This window comes from Lolium rigidum, chromosome 2, assembly GCF_022539505.1.
Source record: "Lolium rigidum isolate FL_2022 chromosome 2, APGP_CSIRO_Lrig_0.1, whole genome shotgun sequence".
In the NCBI taxonomy this organism is placed as follows: domain Eukaryota; kingdom Viridiplantae; phylum Streptophyta; class Magnoliopsida; order Poales; family Poaceae; genus Lolium; species Lolium rigidum.
In genome coordinates this window covers 179,089,948-179,111,185 of record NC_061509.1, presented here as the reverse complement: position 1 = coordinate 179,111,185, position 21,238 = coordinate 179,089,948, and the positions used below count along the sequence as shown (strand labels likewise).

General features: G+C 44.9%; 3 long non-coding RNA genes across 3 annotated transcripts; 1 reads left to right on the top strand and 2 right to left on the bottom strand.

Moving 5' to 3' along the window:
* The first annotated feature begins 5,565 nt into the window (after positions 1 to 5,565).
* LOC124691158 lies at positions 5,566 to 5,949 on the top strand. Its single transcript, XR_006998812.1, has 3 exons — positions 5,566 to 5,613; positions 5,693 to 5,794; positions 5,863 to 5,949. It is a non-coding gene; the product is annotated as an uncharacterized LOC124691158 (long non-coding RNA).
* An 11,097-nt stretch (positions 5,950 to 17,046) lies between these two features.
* On the bottom strand, positions 17,047 to 17,857 carry LOC124692654. The gene is made up of 2 exons (XR_006999626.1): positions 17,624 to 17,857; positions 17,047 to 17,513 (listed from the first exon to the last, which is right to left on the bottom strand). It is a non-coding gene; the product is annotated as an uncharacterized LOC124692654 (long non-coding RNA).
* Positions 17,858 to 19,322: 1,465 nt separating this feature from the next.
* On the bottom strand, positions 19,323 to 21,017 carry LOC124692653. Its single transcript, XR_006999625.1, has 3 exons — positions 20,807 to 21,017; positions 19,500 to 20,722; positions 19,323 to 19,395 (listed from the first exon to the last, which is right to left on the bottom strand). It is a non-coding gene; the product is annotated as an uncharacterized LOC124692653 (long non-coding RNA).
* Between the last annotated feature and the right edge of the window lie 221 nt (positions 21,018 to 21,238).

The window sequence follows — 21,238 nt, the reverse complement described above, 5'->3', positions numbered from 1 at the left end:
GTACCTTTAGGGTGCGTTCGGTTTGGGGATGGGGTGGAATGGAATGGAACCATTCCATTCCACTGGCACGGAACCGTTCCATCCCTGTGTTCGGTTTGGACAAAAAATTTGTCACGGAACGGTTTCATTCTTGTGTTCGGTTTTGGAATGAGATGAGAATGGTATGAAATGGGTGAGATAATCACCCGATTAATTATTCTAAACTCGATTAATTATTTGCTAAACTTGATTAAGTAGTGCTAAACTTGATTAATTATTGCTAAACTTGGTTAATTATTGCTAAACTTAATTAATCATCGTGTGACAGTCACCCGTTCCACCTCGTCCGGCCGAATCGGAGGAACCACTTCATTCCGGATCTAGAGAGAATATTCCATTTGGAGGAACCACTTCATTCTATTCCAATTTGCAACCGAACGCAGGAACGGGCTCTAAGTGCGGAACGGTTCCATTCCGTTTCACCCCATTCTCAAACCGAACACACACTTAGTCTACCATATCCGGGACGAGGCATACGACACTGAACATGCAGACGTAGCGCGCATACCCCCTGTTCTTTGCACGATCTCATCAGGTTTTCTGGACCGGGGCAGGCAGGCGCAGCATGTCCACGAGCAACTGTTCGGCGGCGGGCTGATCCAAAACGGAGGGACGGGAGTCGGCCACCCTGCCGCACGTGGTCGAGTTGAGGTATGGGCGCGCCGAAATTTTGTCAAAAGAGACCACCTGCCCCAATTCATTGACAAAAAGGACCACCTCTGAGGCAAATTGACAAAAAGGACCACCTGCTGGGTGGCGGCAGCGCCCCCAGCCGACACGTGGCGCTTGCCGCCGGAGGGAGGGGCGGCAGGGACCCGCCGCCGCACCAGGTGGCGGCACGTTACCGGGCTCCGTCGCCGTCCGTCGCGCCGTCGCGCTGGCCTCGTCGCCCGGTGGGCCATGCCGCCGGACCCCGCGGCGGCAGGACGACGTGGAGATGCCTCCACGGGCGGTGGCGGCAGGCCCCGCCACCACGCGCGCCGACGCGACCGCGCCTGAATCCGGCGTCCACCACGCGCGCCGACGAGCATCTTCCGGCCGACCAGCTCATTGCACTGATTAAAGAGATTAACGGCGCTGATTCCGAGGCTGCTTTCCCGCTCGAATATTTCTGTGCATGCGGTGACTTTTAGCTGATTGATTCTATTTCGAGGCTGAGTGAGCTAATTTTCGTGACTGCGTTGAGTGCGAGGCTGACTGAAGTTTGCTACATATTAATTCGGATACTGCGTTGAGTGCGAGTTCTGTACACGCTGTACATGCATTCAGCCTCTTCTATTTAAATCGCTCACACCCTCACTCTGAGCTCTCACAGTCTACGCGCGTACTCACTCTGACACTCACACTCACACTCACACTCAGCTCGCTCACACTCACACTCACACTCTCACGCTGTCACTCTCAGCTTGGTCACACTCACACTCACACTCTCATTCTCAGCTCGCTCACACTCTCACTCTCAGCTCTCTCTCAAGTATTATGTGTACGGTGCAGGAGCTGATTTAGCTGCAGAAAAGATATATCAAGGTAAGAGTTTAACAAGCAGATCTATTATATTTTATTTATGTACTTAGAACGTAATTAGGTATGTAATATAATTAGTTTGTGTTATTAGTGCATGTGCTGCGGTTGCATGCATAGACAGGGTTAAAAAAATGTTAGGACATAGACTATTATTTTATGTGTTGCGGTTGCATGCATTGACACGGTGAACATTAGTAGTAAATAATGATCTTTTATAATTAGACTAAGTAATGGTGCATATTAGGACTTAGCCCGAGCTGAATATTTTTCGTTAACTGTGGCGTTTAATTAGGGAAGCCTAGTAGTCGTGCTTTGACCCACCCTTTGTGAGCTGTAGAAAATTTCATGCATATCATCCAAAGAAAACTGCCCACTAACTGCGCGCTTAATCTGCATGCATTGGCTCAGCATCAATTCTCCATCAGAACCGCATGCGGATCCTACTCTTTTCACACCGGGGGAAGGGATATGAATACTAGAGAATCGTTGGAAGAGGGGGTACTCCCTAATTAATCGTGACGGTAGTTAATGCAAACACGCCTAAAATAGTCTGTGTTTAGAAACATCATATTTTGCCAGGCGCGCCGGTTAATCTGTACCGGAGGGAGTAGTAAATAATAATCTCTTATAATTAGACTAAGTAATGGTGCATCTTAGGACTAAGTGGAGTAATTAATTGTGTTGTGTTATGATTATTTAAAAATGTTAATGACATGTTAAATATTATTGTGTTGTAATCTAATATAATTATAAAAATATTGTGCGGTAGGTACGATGGAAACTTTGTTAGTGTTTTATGGAGACGTCGTACGCGACGAATTTTCTGGTGTCGATGTGTCGCGCTGCGACTCGATGAAAGTTGTAGTGACAGACATGGTCAATAGAGAATTTTTGGATGTTAGAAGATGCATCCGAGCACAGTTTGGACGTGAGATGCGTGGGAAGAAGATGACCGTTGAGGCTCTCATCGTTGTAGGAGGAAATGATGGGACACCTGCCCGTTGGGGTTTGCGGGAGGTAAAGAGTGATAGAAATTGGGGTACGTACATGAGGTTTGCAAGCACACCTGGTGCTGCTATGTACGGAGAGCCCATGGTGTATGTTCAGTTTATATCAGGTGATGATGGTGCCGGAAGCAGTACCGGCGCTGGTGAAGAGGAGATGGCCATCATCACAGGACCGAGCACCGTTCAGTCGGAGCATTTGGCCCTGACTGCAGCAGGCATGATAGGCCAATCAGAGCAAGCGGCACTGACTGCAGGCCATAGCACCGGCCCATCGGAGCATATGGTCGCCCAGTTTGCTGCCGAGCCAGGATACTGGTCCGCGTTCGTTGATATTAGCGAGCGTGTGGAGGGACTGCCGGAGGCATTGGACGATGACGCTCGTTCTTCTTCGTCTGAATCCTCCTCGGACGAAGAAGGTGCCGGTCCTTCCCGGAGGGCGGTTGCGGCACCAATGGACCCTGAGTTCTTAAAAACAATGACCATCGGCAATGAATTCCACTCTGTTCCGGGCCTAGGGGAAGACGGTCCGCAGGTTGGGCAAACTTTCCCGGACAAGGACTCGGCTGACCAAGCAATCAAGAGGTATGCGTTGGCCATATCTCGGCAACACAGAGTGAAGCAGTCTGATCGAAGGCAGCTGAAAGTCATATGCGTCAAATTGAATGAGGAGGGTTGCAGGGGGAGAGTTATCGCTCGGGTGAGCCCTGGGGTATGTCAGCCATGGCATATCTCAAAAATAGAACCCCATAGCTGCGAGCAATTGGGGTCTCTCGACAAGCACCGCAACGTCACTGCAAAATATGTATCACATATCATGCAAGTGGCGGTGGAAGAAGATATAACCCTTGGTACAAAGAAGCTGCAAAAAACCGCGGAAGATCTGATTGGCTTCCCGGTCAGCTTTAGTAAGGCAAGGCGGGCGAAGGAGGAGATTTTCCAGAGATTGTATGGCACCTATGAGGAGGCATATGATCTTGCCCCGAGACTACTCCACCAGATAGCAGCAACTAACCAGGGGACTCAAGTGGTCAGGGAGTTCGTCAACACCCTCCGGAGGAAAACCAAGAAATCCTTGATCGTTTATTCCGGGCATTCCCCGGACTATACGTGCATTCCATCACCGCCGCCCTGTGCTTGTCAATAGATGGTACCTTTCTCACAGGAAAGTACAAGGGCACACTCTTGGTGGCGATCGCAGCTGACGCAAATAATCAGCTCTTGCCTATTGCCTATGCACTTGTCGAGAGTGAAAACAAAGATAGCTGGTTATGGTTCCTCAGCTGCTTGAAGATGGGAGTCGTGATAGATCGGCCCGATGTTTGCATCATATCAGATCGCAACACAGGCATTTTGAGCGCTCTCGAAATTATCAAGAATTCATCGGACCCTCTCTGGGGGTGGCCCGACCTGGAGACAAGGTGGTGCATGAGGCACCTGGCTGCCAATTTTTACTCAAAGTTCAAGAACAAGGACTGGTTCAAGCTATTTAAGAGGATGTGCATGCAGAAGACTGAGGCGAAGATGAATGCTATTTGGGCTGGAATCAACAAAGAAATCGAGAGTGCTGCCTTGCCGCCGAGAGAAGACCGGAGGGGCCGGAGGACTGAAATAAATTTGAGTACATGGATTAATCAGAACTGCCCTGATTTAAGTAAGTGGGCGCAAGCTCACGACTCAGGGGCTCGGTACGGCATAATGACCAGCAACATGTCAGAGGTTTACAATGGCGTGCTGAAAGGTGTGCGAGCCCTCCCTATCACAGCCTTGATTACTGAAACTTGGAACCGGACTCTGTCATACTTTGCAGACAGAGTGCAGGTCGCAAACACACGGTATGTGATGAACAAGCAATGGTCTGAAAAGATGCAACGACATTTGGATGAGAAAGCTGAAAAATCCAAAAGTCATGGGTTTCGTCAAATTGATGCACTTCATAATAAGTGGGAAATCCACGTACGAGCCAAGTGGGTGAAAGGCCACCATAGAGGATCGAGAAAGCAAGCTGTTCAACTCGGCCCCAACACGTGTGAATGCAGTTGCAACAAGCCCAAGCTTTTAGGATACCCATGTAGTCATGTCCTTAGGGCGGCTGCAGCATGGAACATCAGCGTGGAGAACTACATATCTCCCTACTTCAACATCCGGAACCTACTCGGAACTTGGAACGGTGAGTTCGGACCCGGGGACTCAACGGACACTATAGGTACGAGTTTCCGGAAAGAACTACCAAATGGGTTCCGGACCCGACATTGAAGAGAACCGCGAGGGGACGACGCCAATCTCGTCGTCATAGGAATGACATGGATCATAGCCGAGCAGGAGAACCTCGCCGTTGTCGCCTTTGCCGATGCCCCGGTCATGCGCGAAATGAATGCCCTTACCGCACATGATGTAATTTTTTGTTTTCAAATATTTGTATGTTTGGTGTGCTGTAATAAAGAGACATGTATTAATGTATTATTATATGATTATCGTATCGCTGAATGCATACATATTTTAATTAAACTTTTATGAATGTCTGATTAATGTATTAATGTATGATTATACCATCGATGGATGCAGGTTATGATGTCGGATTTGCCAGACCTATTGCGAAGATCCTGCGATGCCGGACACCGTTGCCACCTCTGGTTGAACCCGAATGCGCACTCAAACCCACCTCCGGTCTTCAGGGTACGAACCATTAAGAACGGGTTTCTTGTTAACGGTGTTTTTGAGGAACATCTCAGGGCCCATGGACTTCTACCATTTTCTAAGCTGACATCGAGCAAGGAGAAGTTCACGTTAGACCCATCTCTTCTATCGGCCCTTGTTGATCGTTGGAGACCTGAAACCCACACCTTCCACTTAAGTTGTGGGGAGCTGACTCCTACGCTAAAAGATGTTTCCATGATCACAGCCCTGCCAATCAAGGGTACTCCTTTGGTCCCTGCCGCTTATTCTAGTATTTGGCCGACTGTGGTACAGGACCGTCTTGGCGTGGGAATGCCGGCTACGATTCTCCTACACAGAAGGCGAATACTCGCAAAGATTCAACACTCAGGTATACTCATATTTAATAATTACCTACCAACACGTGATTATTTACATGCCTACTAATAACATATCGTTTACGTTCGCAGGAATCTGTTGACCCTACGTGGTCCAACATGGGAGCTGGTTTAGGCCACAATATGCCTCCACTGCGTGGTCGTGACCACATGCAATCGCAATACCCAACACAGGTTAATTCATGTTAATTACATACATGATTATTGCGTGCATGTTTCTGACAGAGCCATTCAATACGCAGGAATCTTTAATCCCGACATGGCCCGATATGACGCAGCAACCACAATACTACGGCAGCACTTCCCAACAACCTCGCAATGATGTTACCGGGATAGTTGAAGAATTCTTTGGAGGTGCTATTTTCGGCACAGATGCCGTTTGATTCCCCCAAATCTGGAATCTCCATACATATTTCAGACTCCATCGCCGGCAGATGAGACACGTACGGAGGATGAGGAAAATCAGTATGGCCGAGGTTTGCGTCCACCTCATCCCCCTCGTCCCCGGTTGTCGCCTTCCGGTCCAAGGCCACGGCAGCAGCGTCGTCGTCGTCGTCAGGAATGATACAAATCGGCCTTACTTCTATGTATCATATATTTATCTATGTATGAGACATTTTTCTATGTATCTCGGAGACATATTAAAATTAGTTCCAATAAGTTTGATTTCTAAATTAACTCCAATAATTACTATTATTTCTATCTACGTATGACCTATGTTTGAGACATATTTCTATAATTTCGAATAATTATTCAACCAGTTTTTGAAAATAAGATACATGAACATGCAAAAAATTCAATGATTTCGCATAATAATTCAACAGGTACTTCAAAATAAGATACATCAACATGCAAAAAATTCAACATAAAATTAAGTTACTACCAAAATAAAGATACATCGGCAATGCCAACACCACAACTTAAAATAAACGCTACGAGTAACATTATAAGCTTCACTTTTTTCCCTTCTTCTTGCTCTTCGATGATGAACTAGCCTTTCCCTTCTTACTCGGTGGCATAAAATCATCGTCCGAGTCAACGCAAGCGGATGCAGCGCTTTTTCCCTTGAAATATTCATTGCTCTTAGCCGGACTCCTCGGCGTGAAGACTTCTTCGTCATCCTCCGTCGAGGAAGCCCATGTATATGGATACCTTAGAAATTCTTCTTGTTCCTTCTCATCCTTCGGTTTCTTCTTCTCAAACCTTGCTTGCAACCTAAGAAGCTCTTGTCGTAATTCCACCGGAGTTCGGCCAGGCATACCTGCGTGCTTAGAAAAAAGCTTGCCTACCTCAACGAGAAGATTCACATTCGTGACCAGATCTTCCACATTTTCTATGTTATTGGCACTCATAACTGATGTAGCAGAGGAGATAAGAGGAGCAGCCATACGTGCAGTAAAACTACGATCTCCAGGAGGAGCCATCTTCTGGCGACTAAGATTGTGTACAACAAATGAATGCCCGGGGAGGGGTTTTATAGCACGCGGCTCAGAGAAAAGGCGGGAAATCTTGGCGGGAATTCATGGCGCGAAATTTTGGCGGGAAAAAATAAGGCGGGAACTTTAGGCGGGAAAATTTACACGCGGACTTTTTCCGGGAAATCAACATTTATTATTAATACATCTGCCGAAATAAAGTTGGAAATATAACTTAAATTAAAATACGGCTAATCACTACAACGAAATTTAAGATACAACGCGAAAGTAAAACAGAATTTAAATACAACAGATCACTCTATTTGGCCCTGCGTCCAGCGTGGCCATTTTCCAGTCTTGTCGCCGCGTTCTTCTGCTGCCTGCGCCTCAGCAGCCCTTTCTCTTAATCTCTTTCTTTCCGCTTCACGGGCCTCCCTGCGCACCTCTTCCTCTGCATACCTACGTGCAGCCTCATCATCCATCCGCTTCTATTTACCTCGCGATTTCGAGCTTGCTCGCCCTTAATTTTTGTATCTGTCTCTCTCTTTCTGCTTTATCATTTGCAATAGCCTTTTCGAAACGCTCCTCCTCATGGAACCTTGCCCATGCACGCCGCTGTTTCTCCTCCACCTCGCGGCGTGCCCACTCCGGCTGCTCCTGGTCTATCCAGTGAAACCACATGCAAAGGGGCGGGGGAGACTACAACACAAATAATACGGTTAATAAACAAAAATTAATGACATACAATTAATTTTTTTTAATCATGCTGTTAGAACATACCGCAGGCCTCGAGGACGATGAACTTGTTTGCCTGGGTGGATCACGATCATAGCTCGCGCACATGAAATATTTCATGCCGAACTTATCGAAAAAATCAACCACCTCCTTCACCTTCGCAAGGCGGCCGCACCAACACCTCTCTGCTCTCACCCCCGGTGGCAAGCTTGCATTCTTCCCCTTCATCGGCCTAAAATCCTGGTCCGAACAAGGCACACTCATACTCACTCCAATATTTTGCGCACGAAACAGAGACGCGGAGAAGGCAAACTCGATCCTGCTGCTTCGACTTCTATGCGGGGGAGCCGACTTATATAGCCTTCAATTAGTGTGAGCAGTACCAAAAAATTAGCGCACAGTTATGCTCTAATTACTTTATCTGCACAGAATTCCTACACATATAGGGCGCTTTCGGTGGTTAATTTCCTGTATCGAGCGGGAAAATCTGACACTTAAAGCATGACTTGAAATCAGTGCAGCCAGCTTTAGTCAGTGTCACCAGCTGTGTCGGAGCTGGTCGGCCGCGTCGGCGCGCGTGGTGGACGCCAGATTCTGGGCGCGGTCGCGTCGGCGCGCGTGGTGGCGGGGCCTGCCGCCACCGCCCGTGGAGGCATCTCCACGTCGTCCTGCCGCCGCGGGGTCCGGCGGCATGGCCCACCAGGCGACAGGCCAGCTGACGGCGCGACGGACGGCGACGGAGCCCGGTAACGTGCCGCCACCTGGTGCGGCGGCGGGTCCCTGCCGCCCCTCCCTCCGGCGGCAAGCGCCACGTGTCGGCTGGGGGCGCTGCCGCCACCCAGCAGGTGGTCCTTTTTGTCAATTTGCCTCAGAGGTGGTCCTTTTCGTCAATGAATTGGGGCAGGTGGTCTCTTTTGACAAAATTTCGGGCGCGCCGGGAAGAAATGTGCGCGAGGCCGTGTCGCGGCCAGCCTACTGCCTACCTAGCACCTTCAACTCTCATTTGATTTCCTCCCATTTTCAGAATTCATTTCGCCGGCTCAGCTCGCACATGGCCCCGCCTGAACGGCCTCTAATCCAGCGCCGGCCGGCGGTCGCAAGATTAAGATATTCCTCGTCGACCATTTTGTCCACGTACACCATCAGCATATTCTTTTTCAACCCTTTGCCAAATCTGAACCAGGCAAAAACATTTTGAAATTTGAACCCTGAATTCGCCGCCACCAAATATGGAGCTCAAGTTTTGCATATCGATGCCAATAAAAAGAATACATAAGCAATCCTCGGTGATGGGTGGCTCGTGGTCGAGTGCTTTTACTTTTCTTTCAATATGGAAGCTATGCCCCAACTTCTACATCAATCAATGTATGTGACTTTTTTATTCATTTATTCATCAAAGATCTAACAAGGGATCATACATTAAATAATCTGAAGTAATCACATAACATCTACCAAACATGGCAACGAGAGAAGATCATGACAATAGGGACTCATTCCCTGAAATAAGAAAAAAAAACCCATGAACTAGGATCTGGAATCATCGCATACCCGAGACACTGATTAAGAGAAACGGAAGCACTCATCCGGTCTAGCAGAAAGGGCCCTTTTGTTCTAGCTTTTGGAGGCTTTTCACAAAAATAAGCAGCCCAAACGAGCCAAAGGGCTCGGCTGCGCGGTGGGCTTTTACAGAAGCTAGACGTTTTCCTTCAGATGGGGAAAAGCACCGTTTTAGGTGCTTCCCGAGCTTCCCCGCAAGTGAACCGAGCATATCCCCGAGTCATACAAGACGTTCTTTTCCCCTCCTCGCCTCTGCTCGCCTCCGCGCTCGCTAGGGTTGCCGAGCCGCCGCACCACGTCGCCGCCGCACCACCGTGCCTCCCCCTCGCCTCCGTAGCCACCTCCCGTCGCCTCTGCTCGCCTACACGACGACCCCCCTCTCCGCTCCGGGTCCTGGCCATCCCGTCGCCTCCGCTCCCATCCGCGACGCCCCCACCGACGACCACCTCCCCTCCGCTCCCCTCCTCCACGCCCACGACCGTGTCGTCCTCGACCGCGCAGCAACACCCCACAGCCCCGCCGCTGGTCAGCTTGGTGAGAACAAATCGAGGCCGAGGCCCTGCCCTTTTCTGCCATTATTTGTGCTTTCAATTCGTGATTCGATTTGTACGGTCTGTATGAATGAAGTTTAGTGGATGATTTGCTGCTAGATACTGCTTCCATATAGATGAAATCAGTGCAAGATTTTTTGGTGTGTGTTACAGTGTTAGTGCTAGATGGATATGCTAGCAGTCAGTGCATATTTTTTTGTGTATCTGCTTGCTTGCTTACCACATTGTGATTAGGTAGATTGTATTTCGTATAGTAATTCTGTAGTTTCTTGTGTGTTATAGCTTGTGTCCCCCATTTCCATGGAGAAGGCAACTTGGGATGCACACTACCTTCGTTTTTTTGCGACATTTGTATGGAGGAAGTCAATGCCAACAATAGGGATGGTGGTTGTTTGAGTAGGAAGGGGTACAAGAATCTTGAGCATAAATTTGCCGAGAAAACGGGAAAAAGGTTTACAAAGAAGCAATTTAAGAACAAATGGGATTCTTTAAAAAATCGGGCCCACGGTTGGATGGAGTTGCTAAATGCAACCGGGTTAGGTTGGGATTCGGAAACAAGAACTATGGATGCAGATAATGATTGGTGGCAAACTCACCTACAAGTAAGTTATATATTCATGTTCTGTATTATCTTTTTGTCTATTGTGATTCGATGATAATAGTAGTCTAATTTATTTTTTTGTGTTCTATTTGCAGTTTTGTCCTGAGCATGTCAAGTTCAGATATGGACCACCCGCTAACTTGAAACAACTTGATGTCACGTTTAGTAAGGCTCATGTTACCGGAGACTCTTCGGCCAGGGGGGGGGGGGGGAGAGGAAACAGGAGCGGACAAGGAAGCTGCAATTCCAGTGGATGATGACGATGATGCCTCCAAAAAAACACCAAACTTCGTGAAGCTCCTCAAGTTTGGTGGTGGAGAGAAGGAGAAAGAGAGCCCCTTTTACAGAGACTACAAAACAGCCTTGACCAGCCTTGTTTCATTTGGAAGGGGGGATGCTGGTGGTTCTTGCGGCATGGGTGACTCTGTCCCAACAATGAAGGAGTTTCAATCTATGGTTCGAGAATGTGGAATCAAAGAAGGCACTGACCTCATGTTCACAACTAGTAAGCTAGCAGTGAAAAGGGAGCATAGAGAGTTGTTGGCGGCATTTGAGACATCTGATGGGAGGCTTGACTATCTTCAAAGGATGCACAATGAGATGAACAAGTAGATGTGTGCTGCAACTATTTGTGATCATTCTAGAACCATAACTTGTACTATTTAATTGCTGAAACTATTTGTGATCATTCTAGAACCTTGTACTATTTTATTTGTGAACCATATGTACGATTTGTGAACCATATGTACGATTTGCTACCTTCCATGAACCATTATATGTGTTGTTTGTTATCATCTGACATTTGTTGCGTTTCTTTAACTATGCCATGTCCAAAAATTTGACATGATCTTATATGAAATTTGTAGGATGGATGGTGGTGGCGACAATGGAAGTGATGAAGAAAGGATTCGACACCTCCTTGGGGTGGCGCATGTGTAAGGGTACATTGCCCCTATGTGTGGTTTTGGTAATTAATGACAACCCCTATGGACTAATGTTTTCATTGAGTTTATATGAAGGAATATTCCATAGGTGCTACTTGTACTCCATGTGTTGGATTCAAGTATGGATGCCATGAAGATAAAGGTATACCTTGTGTATTGGCATCAAGATCATCGGTATGAAGATATATATGTGATATGATCAAGAAGAAGAAACGAAGATGGAGTTCTTATGTGGAACTCAATATTAGCCATGCTCTATCTTATGTGAGTATGAGAAGATACAAGGTTGAGTTGGGCAAGTTCAAGATGAGCATCTTGAGTGAATCACATGCTTGAAGCTTGCCGTCCATTTGGTGATAATGGACATGTGAAGATGTGCATCAATGGAGCTTTCCCATCATAGTGTATGGGGGAGTATTTGTGAGTCTTCACAAAGCAACATTGATCAAGTGAGGCATTCCGGCTTGTGTAGAGCTTGAAGAGTTATCATCAAGATCAAGCGGGATGCGCAAGGAAAAGGTATGACCTTGATAGGTTTTCCTTTTACCGGTCTCAAGGTGGTTGATAGGAGACCGGATTATAGGATAGTTAGCCGCACTATTAAGAGGGGCTTTCGGTTGGGTAATTTGATCACATCGTCTTAGGGAGCTCAATCCTTTGCATACTTTGCATATCCTTATTGCTTCTTGGTGTTTCTATGTGTAAGGTTCTTGAGCTTGTTGCTAGCTTTACAACAAGCCCAAGTTCATCGAAAACGGAGTTCGCATGCATCTTCTATTGCGTTTTCGAGGTTGGGCGATTTTACCGGTTATTCATGATATAAGGTTCTACCTTTTATATTCATGATAAAATCCCCTCCTACATACTTGTGTGTTTTCACTTTCTATTTGATAGCATTTGTTGTTATCTTCCAAACAAAATTGGTTTCACTCGAATCGGAATTCGGGAGCATTAGTTATTAAAGAAAAAGGAGAAAAGAAGAAAAAGAGGAAAAAGAAGAGGGGCAGCCGGTTGGCGGCCGGTCCGCCGGGCCACACGCCGGCCCACCCGGGGCAGCCGGTTGGCGACCGGCCAACCGGCCCATGCGCCGGTCCGCATCTCCCCAGCCCGGCGCTCTCCCCGGCCCGACCGGGATCTCCACCGGGCCGCCTCCCCGCCGGAAGGCCCACGCGGCCTGGCCCCCCCCCGCGCGGCCTGGGCCATTCGCTGCCCTGTGCGGCGCTCCGCCTCGCCCGGTCGGTGGGCCGGCCCGACCGGATTCCTGACCGGCCTCCCCAGCCCAGGCTCCGGTCGGCTGGGCACTTTTTTTTCAGCCCGTTTATATTTCTTTTTCCTTGTCTTTTTCCCCCCAACGGTTTTATTTGCTCCTAGCTATAAATAGACCTTCTTCCACCTTGAGCAAGTTAGTTCTTCCCATTCTCTCACCTCCATTGTTCCATTTTGAAGAACTTGCTCTCCCCTTTGATTCCTCCAACCATTCTTGCTCATTCTTGAGGATTTGAGAGAGGAGATCTAGATCTACACTTCCACCAAACCGTTTCTTCTCTAAGTGAGGGAATCTCTTGGGATCTATATCTTGGTGTCTTTGGTTGACTTTCCCCCTTGTTCTTCCTCTCCAATCTCATCCTAGCATTTGTTGCTTTGGTGGGATTTGAGTGTGAAGGACTTGAACACCTCCGGTGTTCTTGCTTTGCATCATTGCATAGTGTTGAGCTCTCCACCACGATTTGTTCGAGTGAGAGACCGTGAGCTTGTTACTCTTGGAGGGTGACCTCCTAGTTGGCTTGGTTGGTGTCCCGGTGATCTCTTCGTGGAAGATTGTGAAGGGGCCCGGGCTTCTCCTTCGTGGAGCTTGTGAAGTGGTTGTGGAGCTTGCCATCTCCGGAGCGGAGGAAAAGCTAACCATAAGGAAAGGGCCATTATCCTTCGTGGGTGTGGTTCGGAGAATAGGGTGAGCCTTCGTGGCGCGGGGAATCCTTCGTGGGACCTCCACTCCTCCAAACGTGACGTACCTTGTTGCAAAGCAAGGGAACACGGGAATACATCCTCGTCTCCGCGTGCCTCGGTTATTTCTATACCCGAGCTCTCTTTCCTTGTGATAGCCATCGTGCTTGAAGTACATATATCTTGCTATCACTTGTGCTACATATATCTTGTGCCTATCTTTCTTAGCTCTAGTTGCTATTGTTACACTTAGTTGAGCTTAGCATATTTAGGGTTTGTGCTTGTAAACTAAACGATAGTTTAATTCTGCATTCTTACAAGACAAATCCGCAAGAGTTTGTAATTGCCTATTCACCCCCCCCTCTAGGCGACAACTCGATCTTTCAATTGGTATCAGAGCAAGGTCTCTCCTTGTTTAAGGCTTCACCGCCTTGAGAGTAAAGATGTCGGCTAGTATAGTGCACAATGACACAATTATCTTTAATGGCACAAATTATCTTTTGTGGAGAAATTGCTTGCTTTGTAATCTTCGGACCTTGTGTCCACATATAGAGCAATTTCTAGATGTCGGTTTTTCTCCTCCGATGGATTCTCAAAATCTATCTTTAGAGGATGAGAAAAACTTACATCTTGAAGCTCAAGTATCTAATGAGCTTTTATTCTCCTTGAGACCCGATTTTCGTAGGTTCTTGATATATATAAAGCGAAAATCGTCTCATGAGATGTGGATCAAGCTTAAGGAAATGTTTGGTGGATCCACTTCTCAATTGGTCGGTGGTGACTCCGAGGAGCTCTCTTCCCCTTCACATCATGAAGAGCTCCAAGTTGCTTCCACCTCCGGTCGTGACGAGTTATCATCTTCTTCCACTTCACCAACGTGTAGCAAGACACGAGGTAATGATATGGTGAGTGGTGAGGAAAATTGCAATGTTGATATTGTGCTCAATAGTGATGATTCTTCATCTCTATCCCATTGCAATGCTTCCTTTTTGGACTTAAACACATGTAGCATTGAAAATAATCTACATGCTTGTGTTGATAGTCCTTGCATATCATGTGTAAATTGCTTACATAGATCTCATGATGATATGCTTACCTTGTCTTGTTCCCATAATCAAAATGCTTCTATTTCCTCTAGTTGGTTGTTGACTAACAATGTAGAGGAAACCGAACACTCTATGGATCAAGACACAATTTCAAATGAGGATTCAAGAATATCTTCATCTTCATTCTCCGGTTTGCACATGTGCCTTATGGCAAAAGGATCAAAGGTATCTCCTACTTTAACTCCTAACACATCCTCTAATAATGAGAATGATGATGATGATAATAATGAAGAATATAATACCTTGGTGCATAATATGGCAATGGTATATGCTTCTCTTCATGGTAATAAAGAAGCTCGTGCTAATCTCGAACACTCTATGGATACCTTGAATAAATATAGGGAAACCATAGTGGAGTTGGAGTCCCATGTTGAAAATGAGGAAATGAGATTCACTCTCCTCAAGCATGAGCTAAAAGATGAGAAGCACACTAATTTTATGCTTACACAAAAAATTGAATCCTATATGCATGAAAATGAGAAAACTATTGTTGATGCTTGTGCTACTAACTCTAATTCTTGTGAAGCATCTACCTTAGAGGAGAATGTTGAGCTAAGGGCTCAACTTGAGTTGCTAACTAGCAATTATAGAGAATTGGAAGAAAGTCATAAAAAGCTCTCAAGCTCTCATGACGATCTTCTAATTTCCTATGATGGGCTAAAATTAGCTCATGAGGCAAGTATCACTAAGGTAACATCTTGTGAGCCTCAGATGGATGTTAGCACAATCTCTACTACTAATGCTATATTGCCATGTGCTAGTCCTTGTAATCCATCTAGTCAAACTAGTGATACACCTTGTGTTGGATTACTCACTTTGCCTTGTTGCTCTAACAATGAAGCTTCTACTTCCTCTAGTACTTGTATTTCTACTAACCATGTAGAGGAAATAAAAGAGCTCGAGGCCCAAGTTCTTTCTTTGAAGAAAGACTTAGAAAAGCGTCATGGAGGAAAATCCGCACTTGACAAGATGCTAAGTGTGCAACAATCCCCCAATGACAAGAGTGGACTTGGATTCAACTCCAATAACAAGAACAAGTCCAAGAGCAAGAGCAACAAGAAGAAGGGCCAAGATAAAGTCAATGATCCGGCCAAGTTGGTTTGCTTCAAGTGCAAGGTTGAAGGGCATCATGTTAGATCATGCCCATTGAAGAAGAAGAAGCACTTGAGTGAGAAACAACAAGGGAAACGGCCGCAAGGTCAAGGTCAAGCTCATGCTCGACCTCAAGTTAAAGATAGGCCACTTCCCAAGAAGAATCAAGATAATGTTCCCCAAGAGAAGAAATCAATAAAGAAGAGAAAGGGGAACACTTGCTACTTATGCCGTGAGAAGGGGCACTTTGCTTCTTCTTGCTTAGGTGGTACCTTATCTAACCCTATAATTGTTGATGATGATTATTCTCTAGGGAAGGATAAGGATGGCAATGTGTTTGCTAAGTTTGTTGGAACTCAAAGTGGTTTCAAGAAAAGAACCATTTGGGTTGCCAAGCCTATTGTGACTAACCTCTTAGGACCCAACTTAGTTGGGGACCAACAAGCTCAAATTTGATCAATAGGTGTATGTGGAGGTCATTGGAGACTTGGCTACTTCATGAAGAATTAAGGGATCTTCATATTATATTTTGACCAAGTCAAGTCATATGGATTATCATCTATATCTTATATCCAATGTTCCTCTTTGCGGTAACTTATACTTCAACTCATCATATTTATTGTAAGTTACTTGCCCATTTGCATGTTTGGTTTTGTACCAAATATTTGGGTGTATGTGTTGTGTCTTACTTACCTATCTTGTGCATTCAAGTATGTTTGTTTGACTCATCATATACTTGTGTATTGTTTTGGAGCCTAATGCATCTTGATGATATCTTATTTGGCTCTCTTTGAAGTGATTAATGGAACATCCCATTTTGGGGGGAGTGATATGCTTTATGCATCTCTCTTTCTTTAAAATGTGTGTACATGGGTACCACCACTTAGTATTGATATTGCAAGATTATCGAGTCACTATGTGGTGTGTCATACTCATGAGAAATTCAAATTCTAAAATATCCATTAATCATCTCTAGTTGAATTTTAGTTGCCTCTTGTTTAGAAGAAATGTTTTATCACATTATGGGGGAGTAATATGTTTTGTACATATCACAAGCCTAGAAAATGTGAACATATGAGGTTATGCCACTTAGAGTTGATGCTCTTAACTATCTTGTTCCTAGGTGGCATGTTTGCTCAAACAAGCTCCATTCCTAATAAAAATCTTTTATTACTCATCTTGGGGGTTCTTGTTTGAATAAGAAATTCTTGGTGCGGTTTTTCCTCAAATACATATCTCTATATCTTATTTGGGACACCGTTTGCTTCAAGTTATTCTAATCATTGCCGTGCGTGATTGTTTGACTAGTTGAAGCTATCAAGAATCTTCATCCGTGCATAGTGCTTAATTCTATACTAGAAGGACCTCGCGCGCATTGCCGCGCCGTCCTCTGATGTTAGCGTTTCATTTTTTTTGAATGGGTTGTAACTGCACATGATGTTTCAGTAGCTGATGGATATAGACTTACATCTGCAATGAGATACCAAAAAAAAGACACTTCACAAACTGAAAACGGCCATGTCCCGTTCACAATGTACAAACCCATTTGAAACTCTTTACATTGCACAAAAAACATTTGAAGCTCTTGTTGACTTAAATATGCATATAAAAAATAACTGGATTATCACTCCTTATACATGAACCATGATATATCTTACATATTATCAAAGTGTCGATTTCGCTTGTGCAATCGAGCAGCTCATCGACACAGATATACTAACAAACAAATCATGCAACATAGCTCACCGGAAGCTATCCATCCATGAATGTGGTAATCAGTTTCCAATGGCTCTCCGCATTGCATAATACATCCACATGAATGCCTAGTTGAAAAAAAATCAGGAAACGCCTTCCAACAACAGATGCAGTAATCAAGAACTAACAGAGTGGGTTAAGAGGTACCATTAGCAAGGGATGGTTCAGACACAACCGAGCAAGTCCATGCCGTCTGGACACAAACAAGCAGGCAACACCACGTATGCAAACATGGCCACAAACACATTGTCACACAAGCTAAAAAAAAAAGAGACGGTAACATGCTGACATGTAGGGCCATACCCAGCGACCACGCTCGGAGCAACCTGAGCTCCCTATTTGGAAGACTTAAACCTAAACGTGGAAGCCCACTTATTCTGTAGATGCAAATCTATTAATAGATCACATTATTGTTATATCGTTGTTGCATTCAAAAAGGATGTGGAAAAAATATCATCTACTTCCAAGAATAAATTTTGCTGGATCAACTAATTTGTACAGACATGAACCTGATTTTATCAAGCATGCTCCCATATAGATTCTATATTCTATTTCATATAGAACCTGTCAAAAATGTAAATATTAGCAAACAATGTCATCTGTCCCTCTACTTATTTAATCATCTTCCAAGTGTGAGCGGAGACATGGATGCTGATTTTTCTCTCCCTCTGGTTATTTAATAATCTGGCCTAGTGTGAGCAGAGGTAGTACAAACACATGAACTGACTCCATAAAGGCTGGATCTTTAACTTTAGTTTTAGTACTGTATACCCTGATGTGTGAACAGAACACATACTAATTCTAGCACAGACAGGCTCAACGATTTTGCATATATTGTTGCCCCAGTCTTTTCTGTTAATTAACTCTGATTTTAGGTAACTCATGTTCTACTTATGATTTACTTTCAAGCACATGGCCCTATGATCTAATATGTACAGTGATTCACCAGAAGTTCACCGCAAGTTGGAACCTACTGTCCTATTCGGCTAAACTGATCACCACTGAATACTATATTTTCAGACAGTACGGAATTGCCTTTTGAAATGTACTGACTTTCGTGGAAAGTGCTCATATGTTCATTTGGCAGAATTATTCATTTCTTTACCAACAGGAAATTCAAAAAGATCTATTTATTATGAGAAATAGAAATGAGCATCTGATATCAGGAATAATACACTCTTTTTTTGAATCACATGAATAATACACTCTCTTAACGCAAGTATAGCAGTTCAAAACGCTGATCTGGCATGGACAAAATATAGTCGGCCATATAATCTGCCTGATTTGTTATCATTTTATTTTCTTTGTCTGGTGATGATGGTGAGGTCAGTAGTTATGTGTGAAGTATGGTATCCTTCATTAAATCAACCCTTAAAAATACATTACAAAGCAAATTCCAGCTTTCAACAATATTGGCAAACATTAACACAGATAAACTAAATGTAGAAGAAAATATTACCCGTGCATATTATCAATCTGATGTACTAAAGTTAGAAGGTTATATGAACCGAAGAGTAAGATCAGTGCTTCTTTTGGTTGCCTTAATTTTCTATGATAACTCATATACTCACTACTCAATTATGAACCTATGGATGTAATTGTTCTATTGTTCTACATATATTATTAGAATAGGCTCAATAAAAGAGAGTTTTCTAAATAGAATTGGCAATTCACACTGCCAGATGAAGAAATGATCCTAATTCTCGAAAGAAGTGAGTGTCTATAAACAGAAAATTATAGGCAGATAACTTACCATAAGCATGAGCTCCCACGTGGTGAAACCATTGAACCCTTCCAACACGACCAACAAATATTACAGATAGATGCCAAGAAAACACCATTTATAGAAATTCCTTGTAGAACAACAAAAAAATACTGATCAGGTATTGGGTATTCTGAAGGTAAAGCTAGTGGCAACACAATCAAATGTGAAAACTAAAGTAAAACATTAACCTGGATTCCCATTAGATCATGGGCCAAGCCTCTGATAATGGATCGTCGGTAAGAACAGGAAGTGTGGAAGAACCACCATGCCTCATCGTAACAAGTAGGATGGACGGACTGCATACTGGCTACTGGACATGGGATGTATTCAAAAATATTAGCAGCAAGATTTTTAACTTAACTATTCTCATAAATGGAACACACCATTGCGGAGAGTAAAGTATTTTTTTCTCACCTGAGTGTCAATGAGTAAAACACTTTCATGAGATACCCCGAACTCAACATCTGCAGTACAGTGCTGCAATTGCTTTAATTTCCTCAGTTTGAGTAGCAAAAGGAGTATGCATTCCCACAAAGAGCAGTTACCTAAATAATATTTTTTTACTGTGAACTGTGAGGCAAAAACCCACAACAATTTTATTTCAAACGAAAGGAGTACATATATACAAAAGGAGAAGAGGTAAAAAGAAGTATAAGTATGTACAAAAGAAGAAATGTAGCTTAAGGTAGGGTGTCTAGCCAAGCAAGAAAACCGACCAGATGGTTTGCCTTAAGTCTATGCCTAAGCAGAGACATGTCATGAGTAAAGCCACACTTCCATCTAGAAAACGATGGCTGATCATGCCTGAATTTTTTTTGCATAGCACTCCATAAAGAATGGTTTGGGAAAGCTCTTCTTGACACTACAATCTGCAGATCATCGTTTTGTATCCAGTCCACTTGCAAATAGTACCAGTTGACTGAAATTGCACCCATAAAAGAGATGCAATCTATCTTCATGCGTTTTCAGAGGGCCAAGAACACAGTGAGAATCTTCAGCTACCTTCCAATTCCTACGAACCAGAAGGCCATTTGCATTTAATCGATCCTTTAAAAGCAACCATGCATAGACCTTTGTCTTCATAATGCAACAGGACTTCCAAAGCCAATAATAAACTTTAGGAACCACCAAATGAGCATGGATGAGACCATAGAACTGAGCTGAATAATATTTGCTTTGCTCAATTTAATTGATACGGAACAAACTGATGTTATCATTGCTTTGATTGAATGTATTGTTACAAATCCTCCATCCATCAAGTAACCTTCTTATGATCTCAAATGAAAAAAATCAGTAATAGGAATTGCTCAAGTAGACTAAATTTAAGATTTTGTACCACCGATCTAAATTAGGGTTCTAAAGTATATAATAACCTATAAAAATTATTAAAAGTGCAAATGCACAATGTAATTACTCACGGAAACAACTAAATTTGAGTGAATCTAGTAATACCAAAACAGATTTTGACCCTAACATAAAGAAGAAGAAAAAATCGGAACTTTGTGAGAGGATAGAACGTACACGAGAAGTTGCTCAGGATGATGTAGTCATCTGAAGCTATACAGTTGTAGCCCCATTGATTCCCTTATCTCACTTCGCCAATTGATGATGTTATTGTGCGCAGCCGGACCCATCCACTAACAATACCGTGATCAGCAATTCAGAGGCAGTAGTGGGAGGTAAGAGAGAGGGCAGCAAGCAGCAGAGGTGCAGCGCAACACCTGGATGCGACGGGAGGAGGCGGGACGTGAGTCGAGGAGCGCCGCAGCGGGGCGGCGTACATCGGTGGCAAGGGTAACCGGGTCGACGGGTGGGGCTGGAACCAGGAGGGGAGGAGGATGAATCGGCGGAGAGGGAGCCGTGAGCGCGTAGGGACACAAAGCGAAGCGGGGAAGTCGGGCCGGTAGCGAGGCTGGACCGGCGGCGTGCGAGCCAGGCCGTCGCTGGGACGGTAGGGAGGGGTGACTCGGCAAGCAGACCGCTGCGCACGCGCACTGCAGGCCACCCCCAAGCACGCCGTCACGCGTACGCCGCCGCCCACTGCAGGCCGCCGACCGCATCCGAGTATTCGAGTGCAGAGTTGGAGACGGGATTTGGGCCATTGGAAGACAACCCCAGATTTGCTACATCGAGGGACATGGTCAATCGAACCG